This window comes from Rhinolophus sinicus, linkage group LG05, assembly GCF_036562045.2.
Source record: "Rhinolophus sinicus isolate RSC01 linkage group LG05, ASM3656204v1, whole genome shotgun sequence".
Lineage (NCBI taxonomy): Eukaryota > Metazoa > Chordata > Mammalia > Chiroptera > Rhinolophidae > Rhinolophus > Rhinolophus sinicus.
In genome coordinates, this window is record NC_133755.1 from 29,964,649 (window position 1) to 29,985,173 (window position 20,525).

General features: G+C 41.0%; 1 non-coding gene across 1 annotated transcript; it reads right to left on the reverse strand.

Annotated features, from left to right (window-relative positions):
• Positions 1–19,908: 19,908 nt before the first annotated feature.
• Positions 19,909–19,982, reverse strand: TRNAK-CUU (transfer RNA lysine (anticodon CUU)). The gene has a single exon. It is a non-coding gene; the product is annotated as a tRNA-Lys (tRNA).
• Between the last annotated feature and the right edge of the window lie 543 nt (positions 19,983–20,525).

The following is a 20,525-nucleotide window of genomic DNA, read 5'->3' on the forward strand; positions in this document are numbered from 1 at the left end:
AGATTCGTTTAGGACTGAATTCAGGAGATTGTCACTACATTTTATCAGTTCCTACCGTTTTGCTGTGTCAGATGTTTGACCACATTGTTCCTTCCTTCAGTCACATCAGATATCTTTTTGTTGATCTTGCACTACTCCAAAGCTGACGTTTATTTTGCTAATCAAATTGGTTTGGGGACATTCCCTTCCTGCAGCTGAGAGGAGTTCTTAAAAGAGTTTCCTTTGGAGAAAGATTCCAGCAAGCTCTTTCCTCTTTGACTTCTATTTATTTCCTAGAAATGTCCATGCTGGGACAAAACTATTTTATCCAGATGCCAGTGATTGAAAACACATTCTAATTATCTGTTGATGGTAAATCATAAAACTTGTTTGGAAGCCCATTTGTTGAGCTTGTGAATGTTCAGGGGCTACAGAGTAGTTTACCTAGTACCGCTGAAATAAGCTTGGTATTTGGAAACGCTGTAGGCTTGATTGCCTTAAATTAGAAATTGAATCATTATTAACTTAACCTCTGGGAGGTTTTCAGCGACCATTTTCTTCAGCTTTACTGATGACATGGCCCACAGCACCTCTGGCAATGCTTCCCATAGCAGCACGAAGGGGCTGCCCGGCTGTAGAAATTCTTGAAGGCTGCATTTGCCTGCAGTGTTGGGAAAGATCTAAGGTCTTTGGAGACTAGAAATGTGTTTTTTCCTTGTCTTAACTGGCAGTATGAGCCTCTGGCATTTCAAAGTGCAAGTCATTGGTGTCTGCTGGGGTGATGCTAATCTGTCTGTGTTTCAGTCTCAGGACATTTTCCAGTTGCTTCTGCCACAACAATCTCTGCCAAGTCAGTGCCTCTGATGCCCCTTGTGAATTCAGGAAGCCGTGCAGTGCCACGAAAACCGGCTGCTTACTGATCCTCTCTCTCTTCCCTCTTTCAGTCACCGGTAAGGGAAAGTCTCAAAGCTTGTTTAAAAGGTAGGGCTTCTGTCTGGCATTTTCAGAGTTCAGCTGAGAGAAACCTGTGTTTTTGTTTTTTTAATTCTCAGTAGGAAGAAGACTTTATTTTGTATTTAGGGCTTGGGTCATGCAGTCTGGGGAACTTAAGCTGATGTTGATCACATTCAGAAGAAATCTAAGGCTAGAGGAGGGAGATGTGAGAAATGCCAGAAAGTGACAAAAACAAGGCACTTGCATGGTTGGAAGAGACTCAGGAAAGCCAGAGCGGTCAGGAGATGCTTGAAACGGGTATGAGGGGTCAGAATCCTCAGGACATCTCGTATTCCTTCATCTTCCTGGAATGACTAAACTGAACCCCCTGCTGTCTGAGCTATGGTGGGCCAACAAGGAGGAGGGTGTTCTTCCATCAGATGGTCCAGACTCCCAGTGTGTTCATGTGACATGAAGCCAAACCATACCGAAGAGTTAGATGATGGTTTTAAGAGCCTTGGCCTTTTATTTAATCATCGGAAAAACCAAGTTAGGTGCTGGTGAAGTGCCAGATTAATTATTCAGAAACAAGGGCCTGGGATTGGACCAAGTGTTGTCTCATTAGCACTGTAGTGTCCATGATGGAGTCTGGTGAGAAAGCCAGAGACTAAGGAAGGTTTGATGGGAGGGAACCCGGAGAAAAATAAAATTGTCTTTCCCTGTATTATGCTGCAAAGTCTCATACTAATAGAATGCCAGCCTCCCCAGTATAGAGCGCTGTCTAGTAATACTCTCCATGCCCTGTTCTGGAATATGCAAGACAGTGATTCAACCAGCGTCCTTTGTCTGTACCCTTAAGCTTGTTCTCCTCTCCTCCTACAATCCATTGTATCTAAGGCCAGACCTCCCACTTATGTTCAGATCTATCCCCTGCTGCTTGCTCAAGGACTTCACTCCTGAAATTCTTTCTCCTGTACCATAAAGCTCCCCTCTCTGCTGAATGATTCCCACCAGCATGCATTCCATCTTAAAAAACAAAAAACAAAAATGCTAGACTCTACTTCTTCTTCCAATAACCTCCCCCCTGCCTTTTTTCCTTTATAATAAAATTCCTGAGAAGAGTTGTATATATTGGTTTTTCCTTCCACGTCATCCGTTTTCGCTCATTCTTGGAACTTATTCAACTCAAGCTTCTGTCCCCACCGGTCCATTTACCAATATCTTTGTGTAGCCAATTCCAGAGCTGAATGTTCCTCCTAAGTCTATATTGACTGTATTTGCTCCTTTTTCCAACCTCTAGACATTGCAGTGCCCTGGGCTTCAGTCCTTGAGTTTCTTCTCTATCTATTTTGGCAAACTCCTCTAGTCTGACAGCTTCATATACCATCTTTATAATGATGATTTTACCCAAATTCCTGTCTCATTCTACTCTGAGGTTCAGTCTCCAATTCCCACTTGGATGATTAATCTCTCTGACCCAACTTGCTTCTCTCACAGCCTCTCATTCATGGCTAGTCCATTCTCTGAATTCCTCAGAGCAAAAACCTAAATACCCTATTTTGTCCTTCCCTCTCTCTCACACAATGCCTCCACTCCATCAACAAGCCCTGTCAACTGCACCATTGAGACATATTGCACTCCCCACCACTTCTGATCACCTCCCACCACTGCCGTCTCTCACCTGGGCTACTGGAATAGCCTCCCAACTGCTCAGCTACAGTCTGTTTTCCATACAGCAACCAAAGTCATATTTTTAAAACATTAATCATTTTATTCCCCTAGTCAAAATTCTTTGAGGCTTTTCCATCTCTCAGAACAAAATCCAAAGTCCTTACATGTTTGCATGAGATCCTATATGATGTGGTCCCTGCTCATTTCTTCAGCCTCACCCATTTGCTCCCTCTTGGTAGCTCTTTCCACCCACAGTAGCCTTCCTGTGTGTCTCCCACACCTAAAGTTTGGCTCTCAGATGTCTTACTCCCAAGTTTCACTTACCGTCACAGCGTATCATGTATTGAGCTCCTACTGCAGGCAAGCCAATACAGTAGGCATTTTACATATATAATTTTTCATCTGAACCATGACCCCTCAACATAGATATTATTATCTCCTCTTTACAAATAAACTGAGGCTCATAGAGGTTAGGTAATTTGCCCAAAGTAGCAGAGCCAAACAATGGTAGAGCCGGGATTCATATCCAGGCGTGTCTGGTTTTAAAGTTTAAACTCTTTCTACTGCATTATCCTACTTCTTTGTCACCAGCACAGACCAGTGTGAACATAATGCCCTCAGTAAAATGTTAAGGATGTGTGTGTGTGTGTGTGTGTGTGTGTGTGTGTGTGTGTCCTGGTAGTTATTATAAAGCTGGCTTAATGGTTTTGAAAGAGGTAGGTGAGGAAATTGATCCTCTTTGTAAACTCCTTGGTGGATCTCCAGAAAAGAAGTGTGTGTGTAAAGTGGGGCGCTACAGCTATGGAGAGGGTGGGTACAGCATCTTCTAACCTGAGTGATGGAGTCTATAGGGTTGGGGGAACAATCCCTGGAGGAATGGCTGCAGTTAAGGCTCTCTTTTGTCTCCAAATGCTAATAGTTCTGGATTTAAACTCTTTTATCTCTTTGACTGGACCCAGAGATAATAAAACAAAAAACTTACAGCATGTAATTTGGCATTTTACTGGTATGGTAGGCTCACAAAATTTTGTTCTCCCTGACAAGGCTCAGATAATTCTATCAAAATAAACCTCTGAAGAAAAAAAAGCTTTCTTTTAATGTCTATGAGAAATCTTTTCAAGAACAAAAATAATACTTAAAACCGATATCCTGTGTATCTTCTTTTTCTTCTCTTTTTCAGAAGAAATTCTGCCCTTTCTGATAATAGAAAGTAAAAAAATGTCAGGGGGAAAAGTGTCAAAATTTGGCATGCTGTAGAGAGTAGAAACTTCCTCCAACACTGTTCTTAGAATTTTAAAGAGTTTTGGGCACAGGTTGTTCAGAAGTCAGATTCCATTCCACATTCACATCTATTCTTTGTCAGTGCTCATGGACGTCTGCAGAGTATTTGCACTTATTTATCAGACCTTCACTGAGAACATGACTTTATTAGTCAGGGTTCTTCAGAGAATGAGTGTATATACACACACACACACACACACACACACACACACAGGGGTGCCAAAAAAATGGATGCAAGTGGGCGCTTTGGTCGACGTTGCTCAAGCAGTAGTTCGCCGTAATCAGAAGTGTCTGGACACTGATGGTAACCACTTTGAGCACCTCTTGTAATTGCAGAAGTCAAATGTGACTTGTATTTATCTTTTGTTGTTGGTCTATATTGAGTATTATAATTTTAATACCATGTTTCCCCGAAAATAAGACCTAGCCAGACCATCAGCTCTAAAGCGTCTTTTGGAGCAAAAATTAATATAAGACCCAGTCTTATTTTAATATAATATAATTAATATAATATAATGCCAGGTATAATATAATATAAGACTGAGTCTTATATTAATTTTTGCTCCAAAAAAAGACGCCTTAGAGCTGATGGTCTGGCTAGGTCTTATTTTCGGGGAAACATGGTAGGTTTTTTCCTTTTTTAAAATGTGTATACATTTTTTGGCATCCTCTGTGTGTGTGTGTGTGTGTGTGTGTGTGTGTGTGGAGAGAGAGAGAGAGAGAGAGAGAGATTATAGGAATTGGTTCATGGGGTTACAGAGGCCAAGATTATGGAGCCACAAATTGCTATGTGTAAGCTGGCGAACCATGAAGATGGGTGGTATAATTCAGTTCAAATCCGAAAACAAAGCCTGAGAACTGTGGGAGCTGACCCTAATCCAAGTCCAAAGACCCGAGAATGGGGCAGAGGGTTAATGGTGTAACCATTAGTCCCTATCTGAATCCAAAGACTTGAGAACCAGGAGCTCCTCAAAGTCCAAGGGCAGGAGAGGACGGATGTCTCAGCTCAGGTAGAGAGCAAATTCACCCTTCCTCCACCTTTTTCTTCTGTTCAGGCCCTCAGTGGATTGGACGGTGCCCATATTAGTGAGGTTGATCTTCTTTACTCAGTCTACTGATTGAAATGCTAATCTCTTCAGGAAACACCCTCACAGTCACACCCAGAAATAAGGTTTTACCAGCTATCTGGGCATCCCTTAGCCCAGTCAAGCTGACACATAAAACTACCTATCACAGCAACCATTTCAAGAGCCAAGTATTTCAACATCTTCTTCAAATACTCTCCTCTGTTTGTTTTTTCAGGCCTTGTGTACATTCTATGCCCAAAATGTGCTTGATCAAAGATGGCCAGTTTCTTGCAGGTAGAACACACAGCAAGGTTGAGTAGACAAGCTGAATTTTGTGTTTCAGTAAAGCCACATTTACCATGTGTTCAACATTGTGCTAGGAGGTATGAAGGCTACCGTGGGGAAGAGGAAGAGATAAATCTTATGTATCGAGAGCCTATTGTGTGACAAAAAATTTATACTAAGTATATAATTTCATAATATGTGGGGTAAACGTTATTCTTCATGGTCAGAGAAGTGAGGTTAAGTACTTCACTCAAGCCGGGGAATGGAGGAGCTCGAATTGAAATTGAGAATTGTCTGATACTAAAACACATGGCACAGAATTAAAGTGGAGATTCCTTTCCAAATGCACTGTGGTCCAGATGAAATGCCAAATTTGCCAAATAATAAATTCTGAAGGAATCTGGAAAAGAGGAAGAACTAAAAGTACTAGGATTATCAAGATTTCATGGAGAAGGCAGGGTGGGAGCTGGCCCTTGAAATCTGGGTAGGATTTTATGTGCGGAAAGGAAAGTCATAGGTGAGGGAAATTACAGTGTGGAAACCAGAATGAGCTAAGTAATAGAGGGGAATGACAGTGGCATGTGAGGGGCGAAGTGGCAATTGCTCTCGCTGTTGCTAACAGCATCTGCTAAAAGTAGGAGATAGGGCTATGCAGGTATGATGATCAGATTTTAGAGTGCTTTCAAAGCCAGGTAGAACTATAAATAGAGAGAGATGGGGGCAGAATGGATAGGTCATGTGCCTTCCAGAAAAAGAAATTTTGTAATTAACTGAAACATGATAGAACTCTGTTGTGTGTGAATTCTCTACATACATTGAGATACGTAAATCATAACTTTGTCCTGAAATGTAGTAGAAATTAAAGTTACTTTTCAAATAGAAAACAAAATGCATACAACTATTACCATTCTGACATAAGCACTCACAAGGACGTTCAATTCACCCGTGTCTCCGAGTTGAGAAACAACCGTGTCTGCTTAGCGCAATGATGTGTCAGCACCATGGACAGCGATACCATGGCACCGTGCAGCGTCTCCTGGCAGAGTTTAGACTTGATGTAGGAAATCTGTCACACCATTCCAGTGGAATGGAATCCTTCGGCGAATTTTAAAGAGCAATATTTCTACGAAGCTTCCTTTTCTCTGGACTCCCACCAGGGAGAGGAGAGCTCCATATGAGACTTGGTGTACAGATGTATGCACACATACGCACATATGCCCACAGAAAACTCAAAGCTTCCAGAAAATTAAAACTTATTCTTCCTACAATTATTGAGGACCCTGGAAGGAGAAAGCAGGGCTATTTTAAAGTGGCATTTTTGCCATTCTGAAGTCAACTTTTCCTGAGTACCAAGGTATGGAACTCAGTTGTCCATGATATTGAGGACCTTAAGACCATCCAATTATCCATAGTCTGAGACCCTCAGCTTGCCTCCTGTTGAGGCCCAAGATAGAACAGGACATCCCCTCCTCCCCTTCACACACACACAAACTGCAGAGGCTAGTTGGACTAATTTGGGGAGGGCAATCCGTAAGTATTCGTTGAGTTTAATTATGTCGGAAAATTCTATCACGCTACACTTGTGTACCAGTTCTTTAAACTTTCAACATAGACTATGAAGGCTGACAGCTTCTTAGAAGTGAAGGAAAAGCAGACAGAACCTGAGTGGATTGCCACCAGTCACTTCAGTCCCCTCTCCTCTCTTGAATTCCTTTGTAGCAAAGAGAGTGCAGTGTTTGCTTCCTCATTTAATCATCACAGTGGTTTTTAAGGCTCTTAAAAATTAACTTTACCCTAATGATTTTATAAAATGCCACTTGACAACAGTGTACAGGTATTTTACATAACTACGGTATACTGGAGGTGTCTTCAATAGAAAGTAGTGATCAAAATCCAGATCATAATTATATCCCGTCAGTGTTTCCATTATAAGCTCCTCTCCAGAAGGGTTTGTTTCTCATTCGTTTAATTTGTATTAGGCTTAAGCCTGACATGCAAGTTCTCAGTCCGACTGTAAAGTAGGGAATCTTCTGCCTCAAAACATACATTTTAATCAGTACGGCAATCCTGTATGTGGAATACTGTGTTTCTCTACTAGGGAAGCAGACACAGTTATCCACACTGGATATTTGTATCAACACTGGATATTCATATCCCATTTTACCATCCTGGGCCACTCTGATGGTCAAGGCTGTGGCACTGCTCAGGGTCCCCTGTGAGCCATCCTATAGATTGAGGGTCATACCTGAACACAAGTGACCCAATGGCTCTTGGGAACTTGAGTCCGTTATAAATGTTTATCACTCACAAGGTGATAAAGACAAGGGAACTTGAGACATTTGCCATCCAGGATGTCTGGCCTCTTGGGACCTGCTCCCCGGGGCTGGTAGTGGGTCCTCAGTAAACTGGAGGCTCTCTGATCCCCTCTCCAGGAATCAGTCTTATTTTCTTCCCCCTGAGTTTGCCTCAGCATTTGGAGACCCACATTTATTGCCCCTTCACTCCTAATTCTGAGAACTTTGTACTTGGTGTGTCAGGGGTTAAGGAAGGAAGTACTTACTCCTCACGGGTCTACTTTAGGGTGGAGGACATTTCCCACAATGGGTCTTCTCTTTGCTCCCAAATCCTCTTGATAGTCAATTTGATTTTAGATATCTCTAGTGGATTTTTACCTTCCTTGTCTTTACATTGAATTTTCCTGGGACACTTCTGTGATATTAAAGGGTAGAGAGAGGCAGGGACTGGAAGAATAGAGAGAAAGTCAAGTTAAAGTTGGTTCTTTTGATTCTCACAAGTTTGCTGTGGGAATTCCTCCTAGAAAACTTTCTATTTAGAAACTTCCTCCTTTGGGAATTCTACCGAAAGACTTTCTGTGAAGCTTTGGCCAATTATTTATTTGCCCTGTTTCCTTAGGTGTCATGGAAGGGGATTCATTATTTAATGCACTCAACAAACATTTATTGGCAAGTTAGAGAAATACAAATTCAGTCCTTGTGTTTATAGGTGTTGCCAAATTGTCTTCCAAAATAGTTGTATGAATTTGCTCAGTGGATTGATGAATAACTCTTTCCCTATATCCTTAGTCAATATTGGTCCAAAATTCAGCTTAGGGAAATAATTATGAATTATCTAAAGCACTTCCTTCATTCAAGACTTGATTCTCTGAATTTACCCTTGAATCTAAGTTTGGATGGTGGCTTCCAAAAGTTGTTCTGCTGAGTCTCGGAGGCTGCTGGGCAGATGGGGATGGACACGACACGGAAGATCAGGGCTCAGCTTTCCCTTTCAACCAGAATAGTTCCAACTGGATTGGTTTTAAGTGTTGAAATATCACATGAGATTTCATTTTTAACAAAGAAGTTTGCTGTTAAAGAAAGTTTGAAGATTAAGGACTCTTAGACCCAAATTTTGTGTTCTACCTTATTTGTAGCTCCCCCTACATTGTCTAGATTTTCTCAGTTAATATTTTCAATGTATATTTTAATGAGCTATCTAAAGTTTACTTTTTAATAAGGTCGGGTATATGGAAATATGTGAGTAAATAGGAAATATAATATCATTTGAATGGTAGCAGAAATCAAGGCAGTAAATGAGATTACCAAAGTAGAGGAGGAAAAATGGGGAGGGATGAGGGCCAAGGATGGACCCTCCCCCCCCAGAACAGCAAGTTTATGTGGTTGGCTTTAGAAGGAGAGATAAGAGAAAGAAAACGAGGAGAGGACAGCATTTCAAGAAAGAGGAAGGGGTCAGTGGTGTCTGAGAGTAGAAAAAGACCACATAGATAAAAACTGAAAAATAGTCATTGGATTTAGCAACAAGGAGGTCAGTGGGGACCTTATTAGCAAGAGCGTTTCAGTGGAGGTGTGTGGGCACAGGCTAGATGGCATGGGTTGGCAAGGCAATGGGAAATGAATGAATGGAGACAGATCTCGCAAAAGGTTGGCTGAGAAAAGAATTAGAGAAGAAGGTGGCTAAAGGGCAGGATGAGACGGGTATGCAGTTTGTGTTCATTTTTAAAGCTAGGATAGATAGTAGAAACATGTTGATAGGCTAAAGAAAGGTCCAGTGGAGAGGAAGAGGTTAAAAACACAGAAAAAGAGAAGAGACAGCAATTGGTGGAGCAAGATCCTGGAGGAGTGATGAGGGGTGGAATCCAGAGGATCAGCTCCTAAGCATGGTCATGGGTAGAGGTGCACAGAGGGGACTGAAGATGAAGGCCACTGAAGCTGGGGCATCAAAGAAATATTTTCACCACCAAACTAAAACCCGTTAGAAGATATGCTCACAAAACAGATGAAAAATATATCCAAATATTTCAAACAAACTAAAATAAATTGAGAAAATGATAGAAGATATGAAAGACAACTAAACATTTGAAAAATATGGAAATGAGGTGATAAACTCAGGAACTAATTAGCAATAAAAGGAGACATTTATTTCAGAAAAACAAACTGCATTAGGAAAACACAAAAGAGAATAAGCACAATATGTCAATGAATGACTGAAGAGAAATAGATAATAAAAAGAAAGAAAGATTTTTTAAAAAGGAACAGGCCAAAACAAAGTAAAAACATAAAAATGCTTCTCATGGGAAAAGGAGGGAATAGAATGAGAAGATCAGGGATAGGTAGAATTTGTTCAGTGTACATTGCTTTGTGGATTTGACTTTGAAACCATATGACTATGTTACATAGTTATAAAACAAAATAATATTTAAAAGGCAGTCCTGAAAATTAAAAAAATAGAATATACATACACACACTCACAAACACATATAGTCTTATGTAATCTCTCTTAAAGATTTCAGTGATCCCAGCTAAAGTCCTTCCTGCTTCCATCTTATTTGTTCCAATGGGAAGTCAAACAAGAGTTGAACAGTTTCCTCACAATAGATCTTTTGCGTGGGAAGAAAGTCAGCAGAACTTCCTTTATACTGGGCCAAATGACCTCAATTCACTTTTCTCTGAAGCCCAGTTTTAGCCTGTTTCCCAAACTTTCCATTGATACTTTTATTTTTTGTTAAGATTTTCTAGGTTTCAGGCTAAGGTAGAGATAGGGATCTGAGTTTAAAGTGGCTTAGAAATTGTCACTGAGTGATTGATCCCAGGACATACTAATTTTTATGGGTGTTGCCAATTCTTTTCGCAGTATTTTTTTGTCAAGACCCTAAGGGGAAAATTGGGCTGTGATGCCATCCCACAGGGAACTCTGGCAACAGAATGAACCTTCAGTTGTCTCAATTTGGGCCGGTCTTTATACCCCCACATTGATCAGTAATTGGATGCCAGCTACCCCAGTTAGGAAGTGTGGGAAGATTGTTTTCTTCACTCAAGGCTAATAGCTGAGGGCCAAATCTATTGGCACTCCTGGCCTCTAGGGGAATAAGTCCTTCCTTCCTGAAGTGGTTCTGGACCATTCATTACAGCATCCACTAAAACTCCCAAAGTTGTGGAGGCTCAGCCAAAGTCAAGACTTTAACCAAAAAGATTATTGTTTCCTTCTGTCCATTTCCCTTGGTTTATCAGTTCATATTTGCCCATCTGAGTTTATGTCAGAGTCTACCAGATCTTCCACAGTAATTGAAATGCAAAGAGTAAAGGTGTCTTGAAGGATAAGCCATCTGACTGAAGAAAAGGGCAGTAAGGGAAATTATACAAGAGACCTCATTGTCATGGTTTGTAGGCTTACAGTGGGAACGAAATTGGAACTGCATGATGAATCTACTTGAGTTCATTGAGAATGGCTGGTAAGAAGGTACCATATTAGTTCTGAGTCCGATTTAAAGGTCATGCACAGTTCCTCTTCCACCCACTATATGACTATCTTAGAAATACTGAGAGATCATTAGGGGAAAAAGCAAAGAACATGCCTCATACCAACCTCATTCTCCCTAGCTGGTCCTCAGGGTCCAACTATTCTAACCCAGGGCCTCCAGTGCCAACCCAGAGATGAGAAAGAGGAAGAACTATCTTTGTATAATGATGATAATATTCCCATTCTCTGCTCACCCGGGAGGCTTATTTTGAAAATCACAGTGATTTAACTTGTTAGCAGTTTAATTCACTTTTAAAAGATTAACCAGACTAATTATTCATCAAATTTCACCATCTTTGTCAGCCTCAATAAGGATCCTTTGTTACAATGATTAATGTGTTTTAATTGTAGCTTCTCTCAGAGCAATAATTCGATTGCACAGTATTTGCAGAATCTATGGAAATCTTAGAAATGCTTTGACAGCTGAGCTATTCTTGGGAAATGAAAGTAAAGGAATATATGTAACTAACAAAAAGTGTTTTATAGCATATCATTAATATGGATTTTCCTTCTTTGACAGAACTTGCTTTACTTCCGTCCATGAAGCTACTTGCCATGCGTGTCAACATGCCATCCAGGAACTATTGGGAGGTAGAGATCAATGAACACAGGTGACTGGGCTTTCTTGCATTGTGCCCTCAAACATATGCCCATCATCATAATAACCATGGCAAATATACCTAGGTCAAAGGGAAACTTAGTCCAATTAGCCAGTGTCCATAAATTATCCAATTAAGAAACTGGATCCTGTGCGGATCATTCTATTTTCTACCAAATGCTTCATCATCATTCATTCATTAAACTGGTGGCTGCTGTCCAAGGTAAGGATTTTGACAACATCAAAAAGGTGTTTGTAGAACCTGGTAGAGAGATGAATTGTATGCGGCCAATGCAAATTTAGAACTTAAAAAATATGTTTTAATGTTATTGTTTTTTTAAAGCACAGTGGTTCTAAGAGCTTTGGAGTCAGACAGATCTGGAGTTGATTCTTGACTCTACCACTTATTAGCTATGAGATGTTGGGGGAAATTGACTGTCCTTAGCCTCCCGGAGCCTCAGTCTCCTTATCTCTAAAGTAGGTATAGTATTAATAATACCCACCTCATAGTGAGGATTAAAATAAGGTATTCCAGGTAAGACCTAGTACACTGTCTGGGCTATAGTAACCATATAATAAATTATTTCTTAAAAAGCTATAGGCCTTTATAGTTTAAGAAAAGCATATGTATATGAGCATTTCTGATTCTCACAATAACCCTGAGACAAGCAAGAAAGGTGTGCTGCTATTGTTATTGCTTTTTACGGAAAACTGAGCACGGACAGATGTGGTGACTTTGGTAAATATGTCAAATATGTCCATCCACTAACTACTTTGTTACAAAGGCGGCTCTAAAACCCACAGGTGCTTATTCCTAGTCCAGTGCTTTTTTTTTTCCTTTGCTTTTTTTGCTTCCTCTTTAGAGGTACCAAGGGCTCTGAATGAGTAGAGTCATTGAGAACAGACTAATTTATTATTTATTGAAAAATATTAGCCCCTCTGTTCTGGATAAATACATCAATATTAGCTAACAGATCCAGGCATTACCTGATTTGATTCATAGAGCAAGCCTAGGATGTAACTATCACTCTCCTTTTATAGTTGAAGCCACTGAGATGAAGAGATATCAAATAGCTTGCTGGACAGATTCAAACCCAGGTCTGTCCAATTCCAGTGTCCGGGATTTTGTCATACACAATTCTGCCTCCTGCCAATCCCAGTTTACAAATGTTCAAAAAAGGGACTGTTTTAAGACCTATGAGGTTGATGTGGTAACCAATTACCATGCTTTAAATTACTATCCTAGTGGTTCGGGCCCCATGATTGAAAAATTTCTTTAATTTCCAAACCAGAGGTTAGGAATAATGCTCTTTCACTTGGGGAACAGCATCAGCTGTGAAAAAGGTTTATATGGTCAAATATTAAAAGGTAAATTCTTCTGAAATACTATGGTTAAAGAATTGTTTGATTATGTTAAACTTGATTCCTAAGCTTATTTGACCACAGAATCCTTCTATTTTGTTGCAATTGTTAACAACCCATGGGCTCCCACTTACGTTCATTTAACTAATAATTGTGGCCAAATTCATGGAGCACTTATTACATCCCAGACACTGACCTCATAACCTTATGCGTATTAATTCATGTTATAGTACTCTTATGAGGCAGGACTTTTTAGAACAATATTATGAGATAAATGTTTTTCTTAAACAACTTTCCCAAGTTCACAAACTAGGAAGTGGCAGAACCAGGTCCTAAACTCAGATATCTCTCTCCAGAACCTGTGCTTTCATAGCTGTCATGGAGGAGCTGATTCAGTCTAACAGACTAAAAAATATGTTGTATTATTTTCTAATTTAAATATGGAACAAGGATGCTATGCCAAATTGCCATCCTGATTAAATTGACCCCACCGAGGGAGGAGAAACCTGGCAAAACCACCTCTCTGAATCAGACACTCCACACAACAAATTTGTCTACCTGATATTATATTAATAACTACATTTTTTCCTGTAGTGCTGTTTAATGCTTAAAATACTTGATCCAATTACAGACATCGACTTACATTTTTGTGTCAGACACAGAGGTAACATCCTCTTATCACCACATCTCTTCCCAGGTAACAATCACTTCACTTTTCCCTCAGGACTAATGTACCAAGATCAGACAGATAAGAATTTTCACTTAGAAACAGTCAGGTGATCATACGTCTGAAACAGGAAAAGATGGTATTTACTCTAGTAAAGTAAAGGTGCAAAATTTTCTTTTTTCTTTTTTCTCTTTATTAGTTTTCCTTTCTTGACTTTTCTTTTACTTTTTTTTGGTTTTAGTGGAGCAGTGGCTTGTGGCATGACAACGTTTGGGACTCACTCACTTAACTGAAGATACCCCAGCCTGGAGGAAGGACCAGGAGAAAGGGCAAAGCCCAAAAGGTACAGAAAGCCCAAAGAAAGCTTCCAAGTATTGTTGTAGCCTTCTTTTTCTTCTGATCCTCTCTCCCCACAGAATGGCTTTTTTTTAAAGCATACTTTTCCAAGTTGTTACATCAACAAATTTGCTCTGGTTTCTTTATGCTTGTCATCTAAAGACCACCTTGTCGGTAGATGGTGAACTTTTCCTTCATGCCAGGCCGGCTGCACTGTCTAATGTCACAAATGTCTGCTCACATTAGCTCCCAGAGACTGGAGAAGATTCCACATGGAGCTGTCCTGGCAAGTTGATTTGACAGAATGAGTCCCCACGCCAGTTCATGGCACTTATCAGTTAGTCAGCCTTCCTCAGGGAGAAGAATTTAGAGTGCACCATATTCAGTTTCCAAATCAACTGCTGTCCCCTCAGGAAGCCGTGTGTTGCATTATTAAAAGAGATGCCTTCAACAACAGCACCATACTTAAACATTCATCCACATTAGGAAAAAAAATGTGGAGTGGAGAGGACATCACAGTACCCGTACCCTTTGCTATGTTAACTCTTTCTCCCCAGGTCTCCCTCAGTGAACAGTCCTGTAACTTATTGGTGAACGTGAACACTTGTTATTTTGTGACTCTTACTCTTATTGGAAAGCGGGTGTTTTTGTATTACTTGGGATGGCTATGCAACATTCCCCTAAACTGTAAGATCTTGGGGCTGAGATCACCATATTCCCAACCTTACCTTTTTGCTGAGCTCCCATAGCAAAGTTAAATCCAACCACCTAGCTGCCAGAAATAGCAATGACTTTGATTTACCTGTTACCTACTTCTCCCAGGAGTTCAAATGAAATGCAAGAATTGATTCTGAGTTGAAAATTAACGGATCTCAAACCCACACTTTAATAATTATAACGTCAGGTATTTCTAACTTAAAAAAATAATAAAATGTGTGTCCAGTTTGCCTTTATCATTCCAAACAAGAAATTGACAAGATTGCTGGAGAAAAAGAGGGATCCTTTTTAAAGCTGCATGTTGATATAAATATGAAAATGGATTAAACTCTGCTTCCAATTTCCAAACATGTGTACTTCAATGAATATTAAATGGCAGGCCCCTATCACCATCATGACTTATTTACTCACCAGAGTTTTTATCAAAAAGAGCCTGGAATTGCCTATGGAGCGTGAAAGTCTCCTGTAATTGAGTTTAGAGTGGTAAATCCACTAAACAGGCCATGGCCCCAGAGACACCCCTGAAACCCACCTGTCAGCTGGTGTTAGATCACAGCTCAAACAAGGCATGGCTGCCTGCTCCTACTTAAACACTGCTGTGGCCCAAAACAAAAAAAAGAGAAGTTGTTCCCCAGGGGATCAGGTAGGGCTGGGGGCAAACTGTGGGGGCTGGGAGGGCAGGCGAAAAACTCATCTAACAGCTGCCCAATGTCAGTAGGAATCATGATCTGAAACTCAGCTTGGGAGGGGAACTGGCAGGGCCTCACTTGGTAACGTGTCATTTCTTTATGCCAACATCCATAAGGTAGGAACGTAATGGAGTGGACAAGGAACTTTTTCATCATGGTTTAGCCTTGGAAATCAAAGAGTTTCAGTGAGGATAAAGATACAACAGGCTTAAGACTGGTACAGGAAGGTCCATGTCTGGAAATGGAGGGGAGTGTCCAACTAAGACATGCTGGATCAGCCAGGGATGAGAGTAGGAACATTTTAAGCCAGAGAACCATCATTCACCCAATAAACATTTATTAATTGTTTACTAGTGCTAATTACTATATCAGTTGCTGACTGTGGAAAGATAGATGAGACATAAGCCTTGTCCTGAAGGAACTTAAAATGTAGTTGGGGAAACACAACAGATAAGTCAACTATTACAATACAGTGTGTCAAGGGCTATGGGAGCAAAAATATGCGCTTACAACAGTAAGTTAGGAAGACTTCTTGGAGAAGGTGACATTTAAACTGGGTTTTTTAGAATGAGTAGGATTTAATCAGGCAAAGGACAAGAGTAGGATGGGTGTGGGGATGGTGGTCGGAATGAGAAGCTCTTGCTATACAGAGATACACTAGCTAAAGGGATAATATGGTACCCTTATAGGGCTCCCAGAGGCTGGATGTGGCCGGGGCACAGGTGATGGGTTAGAGCCTGAGAGGAATGAGACTAGAGAGGGAGAGAGAAAGAAACCAAATGACCAAGGGCTTTATCAACTTGGCTAATCAGTTTGAAGTTTATCCTGAAAGCCATGGGGAGCGAGGGCAGGATTTGAAGCTGGGCATTGATGTGGTCAGATTTGCCTTTTAAGAAGACCAGCTTCCCTTTGTGCATGGCATGAGTTAGAAGGGGCAAGGCTGGAAACAGCAAGGCCAAGCAGGAGGCAAATACAGGAGCTTTTCAGAGAGAGAGAGTGATGGCTTGAAGCAGGGAAGTTACAGCAGAGATGGAGAGGAGGGGACAATGAGCAATATAGAAAAGAATCAGCAGGGCTTGGAAGCAATTGAAAATGGGAAAAGAGGGAGGAATTCAGGATGGCTTTAAGATTTCTGGCTTGCACATTTAATATTTAGAATAGATTAATCAAAAAATGATTCCTTAACTGAAATTCAAATTCAACTGGGAGCCCTGTATTTAATGTGACAGACTTACTGGAGTGATTGGATAAATGGTACACCATTTATCATGCTGGGGATTGGAGAAGGCACAGTTGTGGAAAGGCGGGGCCAAGAAGGTGATGAGTTTGCTTTTATTTATATTAAGTTTCAGGTATCCAAGGAATATAGTTGACTTCCGGTTATCCCCTATACTTTTTTTCCCTTCTGTAATGATAGTTTTAGCGGCACATGGCCACTCAGCTAAAGACTCTACTTCCCAGCTCCCCTTGCAGAAAGTGGCCATGTGACCAAACTCTGGCCAATGGGATATGAGAAGTGATGTGTGTCTTGCTACTAGTAGGATTCGGCGTGAACTCTCTTGACCCTTTTCTCCTTTCCACTGGCTGAAAGACGATGGCCAGAACTGAAGCAGCCACCTTGGGCTGAGATGAAAAGCACATGTTGAGGAGGGCAGTGCCATCTACCCTGCCCTGGGCCACCTACCTCTGACTTGTTATGTGACAGAAAAATAAACTTAGTCTGGATCTTAACTACAATACAACATCCAAGAGGAAAGGTTCAATAAGCAGTTGGATTTACAGGTCTGCAGCTTAGGAGAGAGGCGAGCTAGCTAGCTAGAAAGAATTGGAAGGAATTAGCATACAGGCACTGACTGAGGCCTTAGTTTAGATGAAGTCCCCTAGAGGGAATGTATGATATGAGAAAAATTAAGCACAAGAAAGTCAAATACTATCTTTTTTCCTTTTGACATTTTTTTTTTTTGAGATACAACTTTAAACTTACCCTCAAGTTCAGAGAGATGTCCCAGGAGTATTAGGATGGATGTTCGAGTTTTGTTTTCATTTCCAAAGCCGTTCCCCTCTATATAGCCATGCGTCAGTGTTCAGTGCTACTAAATTCATGTGTTTGTATTTGCATTTCTATTTTAGCACTGTCTGGGAAGCAAGTGTTCTTATGGCCTGTGGGTGTTTGGACACTGGTGGCTGTGCGAGTGTCTGTGCTAGGCCAGATTACATGTGTGTAATCTGTGTGTGCCTTTGTGGCTGTGACAGCACACATGCTCACTTGTTCCTCCATGTTCTGGCTTGTTGATGTGTGCCCCGAAGATGTCTTTGCATGTGTTGTCTCTGGGGATGCCGGGTTTTGGCTCAGTTAGTAGCCAGTCCCCAGCACTACCAAGAAGTAGCCTTTCAGATTCTTCTCCCATGGAAGTTTTCTGTCCATTTTGGAGACTGTAGAGTATCTTTTAAAATATCCTTTCAATTGTCTTTTTAAAAAATAGCTTTACTTTTTAGGTTCAGAACAAAACTGATTAGAAGGTACAGAGATTTTCCGTATGCTCCCTGTCCCCACACATGCGTTGCCTCCCCCATTATCAACAGCCCCCACCAGAGTGGTGTATCTGTCACAACTGATGGACCTACATTGACACATCATCATCACCCAGAGCCCATAGTTTACAGTAGGGTTCACGCTTCGTGTTGATGATTCTATGGGTTTGGGCAAATGTATAACATGTATCCATCATTATAGTGCAGTGGAGCTGTACCATTTTGCCTTCCCACCAGTAAAGAATGAGAGTCCCTGTTGCTCCATGTCCTTGTCAGCATTTGATGCCATCAGTGTTCTGGGTTTGGGCCATTCTATTAGGTGAGTAGTGGTAACTCAGTGCTGTTTTCAGTTGTCTTTTCAAATCCAAAATGGAAGAGCCTCCCAAACTTCCCCACAGGCATTCCTTGCCTCTTCTTTCTGTCTCCCTGTTCTCCCCAGGCCCCAGACGGAGGCTGAATCTTACATAATAGGATACGCACTAAGCTCTGCACAGGAGTCAAGGGCACCCCAGAGTGTGCGCACGCCTCTTTCTGTGTCCTCAGATGGACTCCAGGCTTCTTTTCATTATGGGAATTTCTAAATGTACTCAAAATTAGAATAAAAAGAGCCGCCAGGTATCCATCACCTAGCTTCAATAATTACCAACGTCTCGCCAGTCTTATTTCATCCACCCCTCCCTTTTTTCCTGCTAGTGTATTTTACTGCAAATAATAGATAGCCTATCATTTTACCTGAAATATTTCAGTTTGTATCTCTAATTGAGAAGACTTTTTTACATTCCACAATGTCATTACTTACCTAACAAAATTAACAATAATTCCTTAACATCATTTAAACCCAATCCATATTCAGATTTCTCAACATGTTTTTTTGTTGTTTTTTTTCAAAATCCACATATTGCATATGATTGTGTATCTTGGTCTCTTATTCCGAAGCAGCCCACCCTCTCCATTGATTTGAGGGAGGACCAGGTCATTTGTTCTGATTAATGTCTTGTGTTCTGTATTTGTCTGATTGCTTTCTTGTGGCATCAGGTAACATGTTCCTCTGTCCTCTGTCTTTCCTGTAAACTGGTAGTTACATTTAGGGCCTTGATTCGATTCAATATCGATATATTTAGGCACCAGTGGTGCTGTTACCATGAGGCATATACTATCTGGTTGTTTCACTTTTAACTATTCCAAGTTTGATCAGTGCATTTCGGTAGTGTCAGCCCACAAAGTTTCCTGTTAACCTTTCACCTTGATTTTTAGCATCCATTGATGATTGTTACCTAGGTCCATTGTTTCATTTGGAGTATTAGTAATTTTTAAAAAATTCTTTTATGCCTTCTGTGTTTATTAGCTGGGACTTTTCCAGCTCCAGAATACTGCTAATCAAGGGAATAATGGAGTTTCCAAGCACTCAGGGTCAAGTGAGAGTTGGCCTGGCCTTGCTCCATCTTTAAAAAGATTCGTTTAGGCTTGCTCCAACCGAAGGGACCCTTTGTGCTCCGATAATGTTGAAGTCAATGGGTATCCTAGGAAAGGGGTCTACCTTTTGCTCCAGGAAAAGGGGGCTGTAAGGAGTTGCAGGAGGGGCCTTTTCTCAGGACACAGGGAGCTCAGGGCTGCTTAGCACCTGAGGACTAACCTCCAGGAACTGGCTTTGCTGGTTTGGGAATGGCTCTCTTTAGCCTCTCCCACCCAAGTCAGCCTCAGTCTGAGGCTCTGGCTTTCCTTTTTCTCTTCAGGGAAACAGTGGCCATTCAACCACTGACCCCAGAGAACAAATATCTGAGTCTCTGATGCTTTGACTTTCTGGTGTCTTCCTCTGTATCCTCAGATGGATTCCACGCCCTTTGTCACCCTGGCTTGGGCACTGGGCTCCACACCTTTTTTTAAAAAAAAAACACCACAACTTTTATTTATTTAAGTGTGCTTTTCCATGACCCATCAGCTCCAACTCAGTCTAGTTGTGGAGGGCACATCTCACAGTGGCCCATGCGGGGATTGAACCGGCAACCTTGCTGTTAAGAGCACCGCGCTCTAACCATCTGAGCTAACGGGCCGCCTCTCCACACCTTTTTTGAGAAACAAGAACAGAGCTGATCTCCTGCCTAGTGTCCCTCCTAAATCTCAAGTCTTCTCAAGAAAGCCCATGACAAACAGTCTTGCAGGCAGGGCCCAATGTCTCGGTTTAATACTCAGCTCTGAGGGACCAGGAATTCAGGGAAGACCGGGCTCCATCAGGCTGTGTGGACAACTCCCTACTCAGCAGTATCATAAAGCAAACAGACCTACAAGTAAAAGGAAGTACAAGTATTTCCTGTCTTAGAAAAGATGGGCCTGCGTGGAAAAAGTGGCACCAATTTTCTTTTCTGGGGGGAGGTATATTTTAAATTCTTATAAAAAGGTGCTTTCATAGGATTCCATGGTATACATTGTTGGCTTTTAAATAATGAGATTTAATTCCCTCAAGACACTAATTGAAAATATATATACATATTCTTCAAAATAGTCACCTGCCTTTAGATGGTTACAAACCACAGAGAAAAATTTTATTTCTTTTTATTCCCATCAATAACCATTTAGCTTAGAATGATTTTAAGCTG